Source organism: Cervus canadensis, chromosome X (assembly GCF_019320065.1).
Source record: "Cervus canadensis isolate Bull #8, Minnesota chromosome X, ASM1932006v1, whole genome shotgun sequence".
NCBI classification, from domain to species: domain Eukaryota; kingdom Metazoa; phylum Chordata; class Mammalia; order Artiodactyla; family Cervidae; genus Cervus; species Cervus canadensis.
The window spans coordinates 84046934-84060612 of NC_057419.1; the positions used below are offsets into that span (position 1 = coordinate 84046934).

At 36.5% G+C, this 13679-nt stretch overlaps 1 pseudogene; it reads left to right on the forward strand.

The window, feature by feature from the left end:
* The first annotated feature begins 7267 nt into the window (after nucleotides 1-7267).
* LOC122435632 lies at nucleotides 7268-10638 on the forward strand (annotated as a pseudogene).
* The last annotated feature ends 3041 nt before the right edge of the window (nucleotides 10639-13679 follow it).

Here is a 13679-nt window from a genome sequence, read left to right on the forward strand (position 1 = left end):
CATTTATCTCTCTTGTCTACAAAATGAAAATTACACTAGTAACTAGCTTTTTTTAGTATTTGAATCCAGATAGACTGTTTCAAGGGCTTTCCAGGTGGTGCTAGTTGTAAAGAATCCACTTGCTAATGCAGGAGACATAAAAGACATGGGTTCGATCCTTGGGTTGGGAAGATCCCCTGGAGGAGGTCATGGCAATCCACTCCAGTATTCTTGCTTAGAGAATCTCATGGACAGAGAAGGCTGGCAGGCTACAGTCACAAACAGTCTGACAAGACTGAAGCAACTTAGCACACACACAGAGACTGTTTCAAAAGCCTAAGCTCTAACCTCCATACTATATGACCTATCCCTAGGTTATAGAGAGTCTTAATTCAATTGCTTAATTACAGCCATACCACTCTGAATATGCCCAATCTTGTGTTAAGTGTCTGTTTTAATACAATATCATACCATTTTGATTACAATGAACTTCATAACATAATTTGAATACTGTCAATTACTATCTTTTTTTGCTAAAAGTCAAAGCTAAAGCTTCTGCTATAACTGCTCTAAGTTTACTATTACAATAACCCATGTAATCATTTATTCTATTGTCACAACATGTCTTAGCAAAGAAGCAGCAACCATCACACTACATTTCCTTTTCCAGGAAGAAATACTTGAATTTCTCACATGTGCTTGTTTTCACAACTCTTGCTTATCATCTTGCAGAGTCACAACAATCTCAGGGCTATAACGTTCCATTGCTATGTTGTGCTCAGTCATGTCTGACTCTTTGCAACCCTTTGAAATGTAGCCTGCCAGCCTTCTCTGTCCCTGGGATTTTATGGGCAAGAATACTGGAATGGGCTGTCATTTCATCCTCCAGGGGATCTTTCTGACCCAGGGATCAAACCTGCATCTCTATGTCTCCTGCATTGCAGGAAGATTCTTTACCTGCCGATTCATCAGAGAAGCCCAGTTAATTTCAAATCTCTGCACCAGCAGAACACTAACAACCCTTGTTCAATGCTCAATCAAACTCCATTAGTGATTTTGTCAATGTACTTAGAAATAAGTATATGAAGAAACAATACAGATGCAATATCTTGAAATAGTGAAGGTTAGCTAAACTTATAGAGTGATAGAAGTCCATTTTGTCAGCAGCTGCCTACAATTTAAAATATATAACTTGAAATAAAATTTTGAAAACTCTTTTGTTGCAAGTGTATAAACAAATATTTGTTAAAGTAGGAAAATAATATTAAGTAATACTTCCATTCATCAGAAAACAAAATATCCAACAAGTATATTATTATATAATGTGATCAAAGAGAAAGGGGGACAAAAGAAAAAAAATCACAAGTCTTATAAAGACTGAAGAAATATTCATCCTTTAAAGAACTTTGTGAAAACAGTAAGGAATACTGTCTTTTTGTTTGTTTTCACCTAGAAGAACCTGGAGGTAGAGTAGAAATGACTGAAATCTTTCAAAAATCTGACCATTTTTGACCTAGTGTTTGGAACAGCTAAGTAAGGACATGATGAAGGACTGAACGTAGCTGTCAGAGAAATAGAGGAGTGGAAAACGATTGCAATTTTTGGAATGAACAGCTGGAAACATGAAATTGCTATGCATGAGATAAAACTTGCAGAAGAGCAGGTTTGGGGAGGTATTTGAGTTGAAATTTATATCAAAATAAAAAAGATTATCAAATGCATAGTTTAAGAGAAAATGTCAAAGAAACTGGTGATCACTAGGAGGCAAGAAAATGTTCTGAAAGTCAAGAAAAACAAATTGCCTCTATTTTTAATAGAGTTACAAAATTAGTTCAGTTCAGTTGCTCAGTCATGTCTGACTCTTTGCAACCTCATGGACTACAGCATGCCAGGCCTCACTGTCCATCACCAACTCCTGCATCTTGCTCAAACTCATGTCCCTTGAGTCAGTGATGCCATCCAACCAGCTCATCCTCTGTCTTCCCCTTCTCCTGTCTTCAGCTTTTCCCAGTGTCAGAGTATTTTCCAAAGAGGCAGTTCTTCGTATCAGGTGAACCAAAGGATTGGAGCTTCAGCTTCAGCATCAGTCCTTCCAATGAATGTTCAATACTGATTTCATTTAGGACTGACTGGTAGGATCTCCTTGCAATCCAAGGGACTCTCAAGAGTCTTCTCCAACACCACCGTTCAAAAGCATCATTTATTTGGCACTCAGTTTTCTTTATGGTCTGGCTGTTACATCCATACATGACTACTGGAAAAACCATAGGTTTGACTAGATGGACCTTTGTTGACAGAGTAATGTATCTGCTTTTTAATATGCTGTCTAGATGGGACATAGCTTTTCTTCCAAGGAGCAAGTGTCTTTTAATTTCATGGCTGCAGTCACCATCTGCAGTGATTTCGTAGCATCAAAAAATAAAGTCTCTCATTGTTTCCATTGTTTCCCCATCTATTTGCCATGAAGTGATGAGACCAGATGCCATGATCTTAGTTTTTTGAATGTTGAGTTTTAAGCTAACTTTTTCACTCTCCTCTTTCATTTTCATCAAGTGGCTCTTTAGTTCTTCTTCACTTTCTGCCATAGGGGTGGTGTCATCTGCATATCTGAGGTTGTTGGTATTTCTCCTGGCAATCTTTATTCCAGCTTGGGCTTCATCCAGCCTGGCATTTTGCATGATGTACTCTGCATATACGTTAAATAAGCAGGGTGACAATATACAGCCATGATATACTCTTTTCCCAATTTGGAACCAGTCTGTTGTTCCATGTCCAGTTCTAACTGTTACTTCTTGACCTGCATACAGATTTCACAGGAGGCAGGTCAGGTAGTCTGGTATTCCCATCTCTTGAAGAATTTTCCACAATTTGTTGTGATCCACACAATCAAAGGCTTTGGTGCTGTCAATAAAGCAGACATAGATAATTTTCTGGAACTCTCTTGCTTTTTTGATGATCCAAAGGATATTGGCACTTTTATCTCTGGTTCCTCTGCCTTTTCTAAATCTAGCTTGAACATCTGGAAGTTAATGGTTCATGTACTGTTGAAGCCTGGCTTGGAGAATTTTGAACATTACTTTGCAAGCATGTGAGATGAGTGCAATTGTACGGTAGTTTGAACATTCTTTGGCATTGCCTTTCTTTGGGATTGCAATGAAACCTGACTTTTTCCAGTCCTGTGACCACTGCTGAGTTTTCCAAATTTGCTGGCATAATAAGTGCAGCACTTTCACAGCATCATCTTTTATGATTTGGAATAGCTCAACTGGAATTCCATCACTTCCACTAGCTTTGCTCATAGTGATGCTTCCTAAGGCCCACTTCACTTTGCATTCCACAATGTCTGGCTCTAAGTGAGTGATCACACCATCATGGTTATCTGGGTCATGAAGATCTTTTTTGTATAGTTTTTCTGTGTATTCTTGCCACCTCTTCTTAATATCTTCTTAGGTCCATCCCATTTCTGTACTTTATTGTGCCTATCTTTGCATGAAATATTCCCTTAGTATCTCTAATTTTTTGGAAGTGATTTCTAGTCTTTCTCATTCTATTGTTTTACTCTTTTTCTTTGCACTGATCATTGAGGAAGGCTTTCTTATCTCTCCTTGCTATTCTTTGCAACTCTGCATTCAGATGGGTGTATCTTTGCTTTTCTCCTTTACCTTTAGTTTTCTTCTTAGGTCAGAACAATTTTTAAAACTGAATCAAAAAATGAGACAAGTGGAAATTAATGTGACCAGAATAACAGGACTGGGGGGTTTCTGACTCAGTAGACAACTGGTCTTAAAAGTATATTATTGAATGGATCATTGACAAAATTGGAGAAAGCTTTCAAAATGTCTTCCATAAGTTTTTGCACTTCATTTAGTCTTGTTCAATATAAATAATATCATTTACAGGTGACAAATCAAAGAGACATGGTAAATGTATTGATGGTAGAATTAAGATTTCTTAAAATACTCAATAAAAAGTTATTCTAGCAAAATAGCAGACTATGAAGCTCCAAGCTCTTGTTTTCCCACTGATACATTAAAAAACATTAAAAAAAAAAAACTTGCTAAAATAGCTCTGTAGGAACTTTGGAAAACAAAATTTATCAACACCCAAGCAAATGCCCAATCAAGAAAAGCAAAATTTAAAGCAATAGGAAAATTCATGGTCCTTTTGCTTTTCTTTATTTTGTCCCTTCCCTGATGCAACCTGATGTTAGTTTGGCAAAGGCTCCAACTCAGTTCTCAGTTCCCTACCTTAAACCGGACGGAGTAGATCAGACCTTATTTCCAATGATCTAGCTTGTCTGGGGGCTTCCTGAAGGACTTGTCTCTGTTTTGCCTAACTCAGGGGAAAGAAGAAACATAAACTCATATATCAGGCTGGGAAGTAACAGAAAACAACGGGCACTGCTCATAAAAGCAGTAGAGAAACGACTTCCCTGGTGGTCCAGTGGTTAAGACTCTGCACTTCCACTGCAGAGGGCACAGCTTCCCCTGGTCAGTGAACAAAGATCCCATATGCTGTGCAGAGTGTCCATTAAAAAAAAAAAAGCAGTAGGGAAACTGCACACTTGCAAATGCTAGGGCCAAAAGATTATAAAACAGAGAACAATAGACTATCAAAGGCCTTGAGGAGAAGCTAAGAAGAACCTCTTCAGAAATTTAAGATATTTAAAAATAATCTATGTATTCAGGGGAAACGAAAAAGCTACACACAGGCCTGAAGAAGAAGCATGGTCAAAAAAGACTTGAATACACTTTAAGCTTTAATATTGGGCTAATATACCAAGGCTTGTAACCAATATCCAACTAATTAGTAAAGGACTTCATCAGCAAATAGCCAATCTGTGAAGGCAAAGAAAAATAATTATTTTTGAAGAGTCCAATTTTTAATCACAACAACAAAATCACAAGGCATAAAAAGAAACTGGAACACAAGGCCCATTAAGGGAAAAAAAAGTAGCAGAAACAATCTCTGAAGAAACACAAACATTAGAATTACTAAACAAAGGCTTTGAAACAACTGTTTTGAATATTCTCAGAAACCTAAAGGAAAGCATGGAAAAATAAAAAAATAAAAAAGCTACATATGAACAAAATAATGTATCAACAAAGAAATCGAAATTATAAGAAGGAACCAAACAAATTATGGGGATGGGAAATATGAAAACTCAATTGAAAAAGTCACTAGAGGGTTTCAACAAGAGACTTGAACAGAGAGAGGAAATAATCAGCAAACTTGAATACAGGACATTTGAAATTTTAGTCTGAATAGAGCAAAGAAAATAAATGAAGTGAACAGAGCCCAATGGACGTATTGGGTATAATCAGAAAACAAATGTATGCTTTATGGAAAGAAAAAAAAAAAGAAAGTGACAGAGAGACCATCTGAAGAAATAATGGTCCAAAATCATCCAAGTCTAAGGAAAGAGTTGTTAGAAGTCACAAAGGAAATCAGAAAATAACTTAAGATAAATGAAAATAACACAGTCCATCAAAACTTATGAGATACAGTAAAAGCAGTGCTACAAGGGGAATTTATATTTGTTAATGCTTATATTTAAAAAGAAGAAAAATCATAGGTCAACATCCTAAGTTTATATCTTAGGGAATAAGATTTTGCAAACAAACCATAGCCAAAGCACACATAAGGAAGGAAATAACAAACATAAAATATAAAAGAGATGACAAAACAATATAGAAAATCTATGAAACAAAAAGGTGGATTATTGAAAAGTTCGATAAAATTAGTAAACTTTTAGCTAAATAGCCTAAGAGAAAAAAGAGATGATAAATTATTAAAATCAGAAAGTTGATTCATAATTTTATAGAAATGAAAATATACTTAAAATATCACTTTGAACAATGTCCCACCAACCAATTAGATAACTTAGATATGGACAAATTCTTAGAATCATACCACCTATCAAGACTAAATTGCAAAAAAAAAAAATAGAAATTTTGAATAGACCTAAATTAATAAGGAGACTGACTCTGTAATTAAAAACCATGCAAAGAAGAAAAGCCTTGGATCAGATTGTTTCAAAGGTAAAATCTACCAAACATTTAAAGAAAGAACAACAATCTTTCTCGAACTCTTCCAACAAACTGAAGAAGAAAAAACACTTCCTAAGTCTTTCTACTGGGGCCAGCATTACCTTTATATGAAACCCAGATAATGACAATGTTGAAAAGACTAAAGATTTCACACACACACACGAAAAAAACTGTAAAAAATACTAAACAAATTTGGTAAACTGTACGATACAAAATCAAAACACAAAAAAGTCAGTTGTATTCATATGCACTAATAATGAATAATCCGAAGAGGAAATTTAAAAAGCAATTCTGTTCACAATAGCATCAAAAGTTAAGATACTTAGGAATGAACTTAACCAAGAGAAAAAAAGACTTGTACACTGGAAACTATAAAACATGATTGAAAAAAATTAAAGAACACACAAACAAATGGAAAGAAATCTCATTTTCATAGATTTGAAGACAATGATAAAATGTCAATAGTACCCAAAGTGATATATAGATTCAACGCAATCTCTATTAAAATACCAATGATATTTTTTCAGATATATAAAAATCCATCCTAAAGTACATATGGAATCTCAAAAGACCCAAAATAGTCGAAATGAGCTTGGAAAAGATAAAAATGAAGGTTTCACACTTCCTGATTTCAAAACTTACTACAAAACCATGGTGGAATAAGACAGATGGAATAGTATGGAAACTCAGAAATAAACCCTCACATAAATGGTCAAACGATTTTTGACAACGGGTGTTGAGGCCATGCAATGGGGAAAGAATAGTTTCAATAAAAGATGTTGGAATATATGATAAGATTAATATCCAGAATTTATGAAGAACTCCTACAATTCGATGACAAAAAAATCCCAAAATCTCCTGTTTAAAAAATAGGCAAAGGACTTAAATAGACATTTCTCCAAAGAAGATATCTAAATGGCCAATAAGCACATAAAAGCAAGATGCTCAACATTAATAGTCATCAGGGAAATGCAAATCCAAACCACAGTGAGATACCACTTCATAAATATTAAAATGCCTATCCAAACCCTGGTTAAAAATCAATGTGTGATTTTTCAGGCCTGACCTGACAGGGCTCCTGGGGAGTGAGAGTGGGGAAGCTGTCCTCCCCACAGCAGACTGAGGGTAAAATCAGTGCATCACAATCTCTGAAGAGAGTTACAGTCAAGGTCTCAGGCTCTCCTAGCTAGTCATGCCCTTCACATATTTACGTTCCTAGCCTTGGTGCCTTGATTACTATGTCTCTTCACCTGAGGACTTCCTTCGAGGTCCTCTTCAAGCACCTCTGCCAAGACCTCCTTATGGAAGAAGATGGAGGAAATTCCGAAGTCACTTCTATCTACTCTGACTCAGTACCAGTCCACTCTGAGCCCTCTCCCTGACCTACCTGCAACCCCTGAGTCCATAAAACTATTGGGGCCTTTTATTTGAGGCTCTCTCAACACTGAGAAGTAACCCACGTCTGCTCTGATACATCTGATCTTCCACTTGTGAACTGTTCCATGGGGGAACAGAGGAAAGTGGCACTTTTCCTGGTTTTAATGTCTTCTACTACCACAGTAAGTGATTAATCACTTTGTTTTTCTATTTTTGATTTGTTGTTTTAATGGGCTACTGGTTTGTTGTTTTAATGGGCTACTGTGACATGTAACAGTTCAGCCCTCTCTCTCCCTTTCTCTCTCTGTCCAAGCTCAGCATAGCTCCTGAGATCTATCAGAAAAAAAAAGAAAGGAAGGCAGGAAGATGATAAGTGTTGGCAAGGATATGGAGAAACTGGATTCCTTTTGCATTGCTGGGGGACATGTAAAATGGAACAGGTACTATGGAAAATGGTACAACAATTCTTAAAATAATTAAACATAGAATTATATGATCCAATAATTCCACTTCTAGGTATATACCCGAAAGAAGTGAAAGAGGAATTCTCGTGTTTATATAATATAGGATCATCATTCACAATAGCCAAAAGGTAGAAACAACTCTGGTGTTCCTCAACGGTTGAATGGCTATGCAAATGTGTTGTTATATACATACAATGAATTATTGTTCAACTTTAAAAATGAATAGAAAATTTTGACAGGTTACAACATGAATCAATCTTGAAGACATTATACAAAGTGAAAGAAACCATTAAAAAAATATTGTACGATTTCTATACTATGAATTTCCCAGAGTAGCTAAATTCAAATAGACAAAAAGTAGAATAGTAGTAACAAGGGAGTGAGGGTGAGGGAAATAGATAGTTATTATTTAATTGGCACAGAATTAATTTCAGTTTGTGGTGAGAAAAATGTTCTGGAGATAAATAGTGGTGATGGTTGCACAATAATATGAATATAGTTAATGTCACTGAACTGTACACTTAAAAATAATTACAATGGTAAACTTTATGCCATACATATTTTACTATAATAACAAATAACATATGGCAAAAATAATACAATACTGAGGGATAAACTTAACCATGTAGATGAAAGAATTGTACACTGAAAACAACATATTGCTGAAAGAAATTAAACAACATATAAATAAATGGGAAAGTATCCTGTGTTCATGTGTATTTTACTACAATTAAAAAATACTCAACATAATGAAAGACTTAATAAGATTAAACCGATCAGGATACAATAATATATGGTATGGTAAAAAGACAACACCAAAATCTTACTGGCTTAAAAACAGCGGTTTGTTTCTGCCTCATGTTACATCCCCTATATGTCAGCTGTTTTGCTCCACAGGTCTTCACTCAGACACAGTCTGACCGAATCTCCACTATCTGGAAGGTTGTCATTTACTTTAACTGACATAGGGAGTTGTGAGAGAGAACAAGACAAACATTTTTAAGACCTCTGCTTGGAAATAATACTCATAACTTCTGCTCACATTTTATTGCCTGCTCAAGGCAACTGTAATGGCTGCACCTATTTTCAAAGGGGAAGGGAAGTCCAACTTTCAATTACACCTTGAAAGGGAGAAGAATTAGAAATACTAGTGAGTAATGATAATGTCTTCGACAAAAATAAAATGAAATTATCCTCACATTTGCCATAGTTACCACATTGTTGTTGTTACTAAGCATTTCACACAAATAATCTCACTTGAACCTAAGACTAACACATTACTTTTGCTGTGCATACAAAAACACTGCAGCTAATAAAAGTTAAAATGTCTGTTCAAAATTACAATAGGAATGATAATATAAGACCTTGTAAAGAATACTGGCAGGAAGCATAGGAGAGATATTAAGAAACCAAGGGGCATGTCGGACGTTTTCATATCATGCCACATACATAGCCATTCATTCATAAAGATGGGCCATATGGTCCAAACCAAGAGAGAATAAAATGGGCTGTTCGTTCCTGGTGGGATGAGGTAGACTGATGCTAGAAGCACAGAAAATGTTCTCAAAGTGCAGTTAGGGAGCAAAGCACATACTCTCTACTAATTATACACTACCTTCTACATGTTAATTTTGAGAAAATGCCACTACTGACTGAAAATTGTACTGAAAAGGCTTACGGAACCAGAAATCCAGTTAAGATAAGGACAGTTAAGGCTGCTATACCTCAGGGCAACATCACCAAAATGTTTAAAACATCTATGAGGGAATTAGTACCAGAAATTGGCATTTTTCTGAAATATTAAAATTTATAATTTAATATAAAATATTAAATTATTTTTAATAATTTTAAATTTAATTTAATATTTAATAATTTAATATTTAATAATCGCCCGGCGGCGGCGGGGACCTCTGCGCTGGGGCGAGCCCAGCGGCCGGAGGCTGCCCTCCCCCGCTGCCTGGCGGCGGTTTGCCCGGCCTGCTGAGCCCCGGCCCAGCCCCTCGCCTCAGCCGCCGCCTCGACGCTTCCCCTAGTCTGAGCGGCTGCTTGTCCGCCCGCCTGCCCGGCTCCAGCGAGGCCCGCGGGGAGCGCGACACAGTCCATCGGCCCGCGGCGGGGGGCAGCCTCCTGGCATCTTTGCGGCGCCCAAGAAGGACCAGGAAGTGGAGCGGCCCCGCGAGTACAAGGCGGGCGACCTGGTCTTCGCTAAGATGAAGGGCTACCCGCAAGGGCCCGCCCGCATGGATGAACTCCCAGAGGGAGCTGTGAAGCCTCCAGCCAATAAGTACCCTATCTCCTTTTTTGGCACCCACGAACCTGCTTTTCTAGGTCCCAGAGACCTCTGATCTTAAAAGGAATACAAAGACAAGTTTGGAAAATCAAACAAACGGAAGGGATTTAATGAAGGATTGTGGGAAATAGAAAATAACCCAGGAGTAACGTTTAGTGGATACCAGGCAATTCAGCAACAGAGCTCTTCAGAAACCGAAGGAGAAGGCGGAAATACCGCTGATGCAAGCAGTGAGGAAGAAGGAGACAGAGTAGAGGAAGATGGAAGAGGCAAAAGAAAGAGTGAAAAAGCAGGCTCCAAGCGGAACAAGTCATACACTTCAAAGAAATCCTCTAAACAGTCCCAGAAATCTCCAGGAGACGAAGATGACAAGGACTGCAAAGAAGAAGAAAATAAAAGCAGCTCTGAGGGTGGAGATGCCGGCAATGACACAAGAAACACAACTTCAGACTTGCAAAAAACCAGTGAAGGGACCTAACTACCATAATGAATGCTGCATACTAAGAAAATCACAAGAAGGTTATACGTTTGGTTGTCCAGTATTCTCGGATTTGATATGAACCAACACATAGTCCTTGTTGTCATTGATAGAACCCCAGTTTGTATGTACATTATTCACATTCCTCTCTGATATGTTTGGGAGGGGAACATTTTAGCCTTTTTTAAGGTTATTGACTTAATTTCATGTTATTTGGTTGCATGAAGTTGCCCTTAACCACTAAGGATTATCAAGATTTTTGCACAAGCTCATACAAGTCTAGGATCCTTTATCAATGCAGTTATGTTCATCATTCTCCTGCCTTTTATTCCATCATCACCAAACACTCAGTTAAATATGAATTAGCATTTTTTTAAAAGGACCACTCAACATAATGCTTAAGGGATTTCTTCTCTGTGACAGAACCCAGGAACCAATTCCTAGATACATAATGTTGGCATATTGAAGGTGAACTTAAAATTGTCCTTCAGTTTTGAGGCCATGTGTAAAGTTGAATCATACTGTAAAATACCTATTCTGTATTAGAAATAGCTAGTTGACAACTTAAACTTCTCAAAACTCATGTTGTTACATACACAAACTCAGTTTCCATATGTGAAGTTAAGTGAGTCTTTTGTGTTACTCCAAGATAAAGGCTATGATTTATTTTCTCCCAATGCCAATACAATTTAAGCTAATCATTCAAGCTGGATACTTTACATTTTAAAGCTGGACTCAGCAGTAGCCCTATGGGAAGTAAGACAAAGCACTGACTTTTAAATATAGACTTTTAAATGATCTGTTGTTTTCTTTTGGAACTAGAATTAGAATTGTTAATACTCATCCACAAACCATTATTATGTGTACATTATTGTTGCAATTGTGATCATAGAAAATTTTATTTATTTTTATGCCAACTTATAATGTGAGAACACATTTAGTCAGTTTGGGTTTTATCAATCCTGTTATGCTTGTCCTTGGAACATCTTTCACGTATTCGAGGTTTGTAGTTGAAAAGTTTACTGTAAAAAAAAAAATTTTAAAAGTATTGTTTTTACTGAATAAATTAATTGGAATGTGAAAAAAAATATGTTATGCTTCAGTGTTTCCCACTCACAATCTTAAAAGTGTTTTTTTTAATTTATTTCCATATGTAATATTCAACATTACATCTATTTGTGTCTATATCAGTTCTGTCTTATTACAAAGTTCCAGCTCTCTTGAAGAAGGAATTCATAGGGCCTAGACTCCATCTTAGGCCTGTTCATGCTGATCATGCTTGGCCACCTCGCCAATGAACTCTGAACTCTGTGTTTAGTGCCTATGGAAATGACAACAGAAGGATAAGACCCCCTCCAGACAGGGGAACCTTGAAGATCATATCCACGTTACTCATCACCTAAGAGAACACATACCTTAATCACCCCTTCCTCCAGACAGGCCTTACATTTTTCTGTACCTATTGGATTGTAACCTCGGGCTTATTGATTATTGGCTAATTGTTTAACTGTCTGAGCACATGGCACATGAATGATGGGGTTATTGGGATTGTATTTACCCTTCCTTTGTTTATGTAAGTCTCAAGGAATTTGGGGTGGTGGGTTCAGACACGTACACATGGGGTATAAAAGATTTTCACAAATGCTGGTTGGGGTCCTTGGCTAAGAGGAGACTCTGCTTTGGGCCCATAGGTATAATAAACTGCATTCCACTATCTGCATTGTCCTTCTGAGTGAGTGAGTTTCCGGAACTGCATGGCTACAACATTCTAACTGAATGCCATTCCTTAAGATAGTCCATAAATGGAAAAATGTCCTATTTATTTTATTTCTAATAAAGGAAAACACATAATAATTGAATGAAAATCTCATAGAAAAGATTGCTGTATAAGAAAACAGTAGTGGGCATATAGTAATAAAGTCATGGATGTTTGTCACTCAGAAAGATATGAACCCACTTAAACACCTCTGTTCTTCTGACAAACTGCTAAGAAAAAAGAAAAAGAAAACAAGAACCCTCCCTCAAATTCCCCTCTATAGATGGATAAGCAGAAAATCATGCATCTGAGTGATACAGATTCATGCAAGAGCAATACTATAACTTTTCATTTTATGTAACATTTAATTAAAATTTTTTAATATTTCACATTGTACTTTATTAAAAATTAAAACATAGCTTCTTTACCAAATAAATTAATCCTTCTAAATGGATAGTAACAAATCAAAATATTGTAGCTTTAAATTTTGTCATTCTTTGTTTCTTAATATGTGTGTTTCTATGTTTCTATACCTTCTCCACATTGACAGCAATTTCTAGTTTACATTTGATCCTATATAAGGTAAATAATTTCTCATGATTAGATATGCAGAGGTATAGTTGGCTCTAAGTAAAACTGTAAGAATTATCTACCTGTCTTTCTATACTTCTCTTCAACAGAGAACTCCCCTCTCATTTGGATCAGAAACATCTCTCCACTCCATTCATTCCTCACAACCATTCATTCCTAACAAACCAACTCACATACAAATCTTATTAAGAATTCCCTGCTGAGGTTTTTTTAAGCTTAAGATAAAAACTTTACCTTAAGCATTTGGCTCATTTATTTTTAAAAATTTGTTCACGCATGTATTGAGCATTTTTCTTCTAGGCACTGTGCTAACTACTGTGAGGACAAGTATATTAATCTGATGCTACAACAACTAAAGTGTGGGCAAGGAACAGAGGGAAAATGAGGTGAAGTTTAATTTCCTCAAGGAATCAAGAAGGTGTTCCCAGAGAAAATAGTATTTAATCTGCGTCTTTGATGATTAGTAAAGTTCTCTTGAACCTGGGAAAGCCACCAGGACTTAAAGCATTCTAAAAGTTGCTTTAGACACTCACAGTACAGAAAGTTAAGAATGGAGCCATTTTTAAGTGTGACAGAGAGTAGATGAGGACAGGGGAGGAGTCACAGCATTCCTCAAAGGATAGCACAAATGTGGCCTTATATTCTATTGGGAGACACTCCTTCGTTAAGTTATTTTAGGACAAATCTTCAGGAA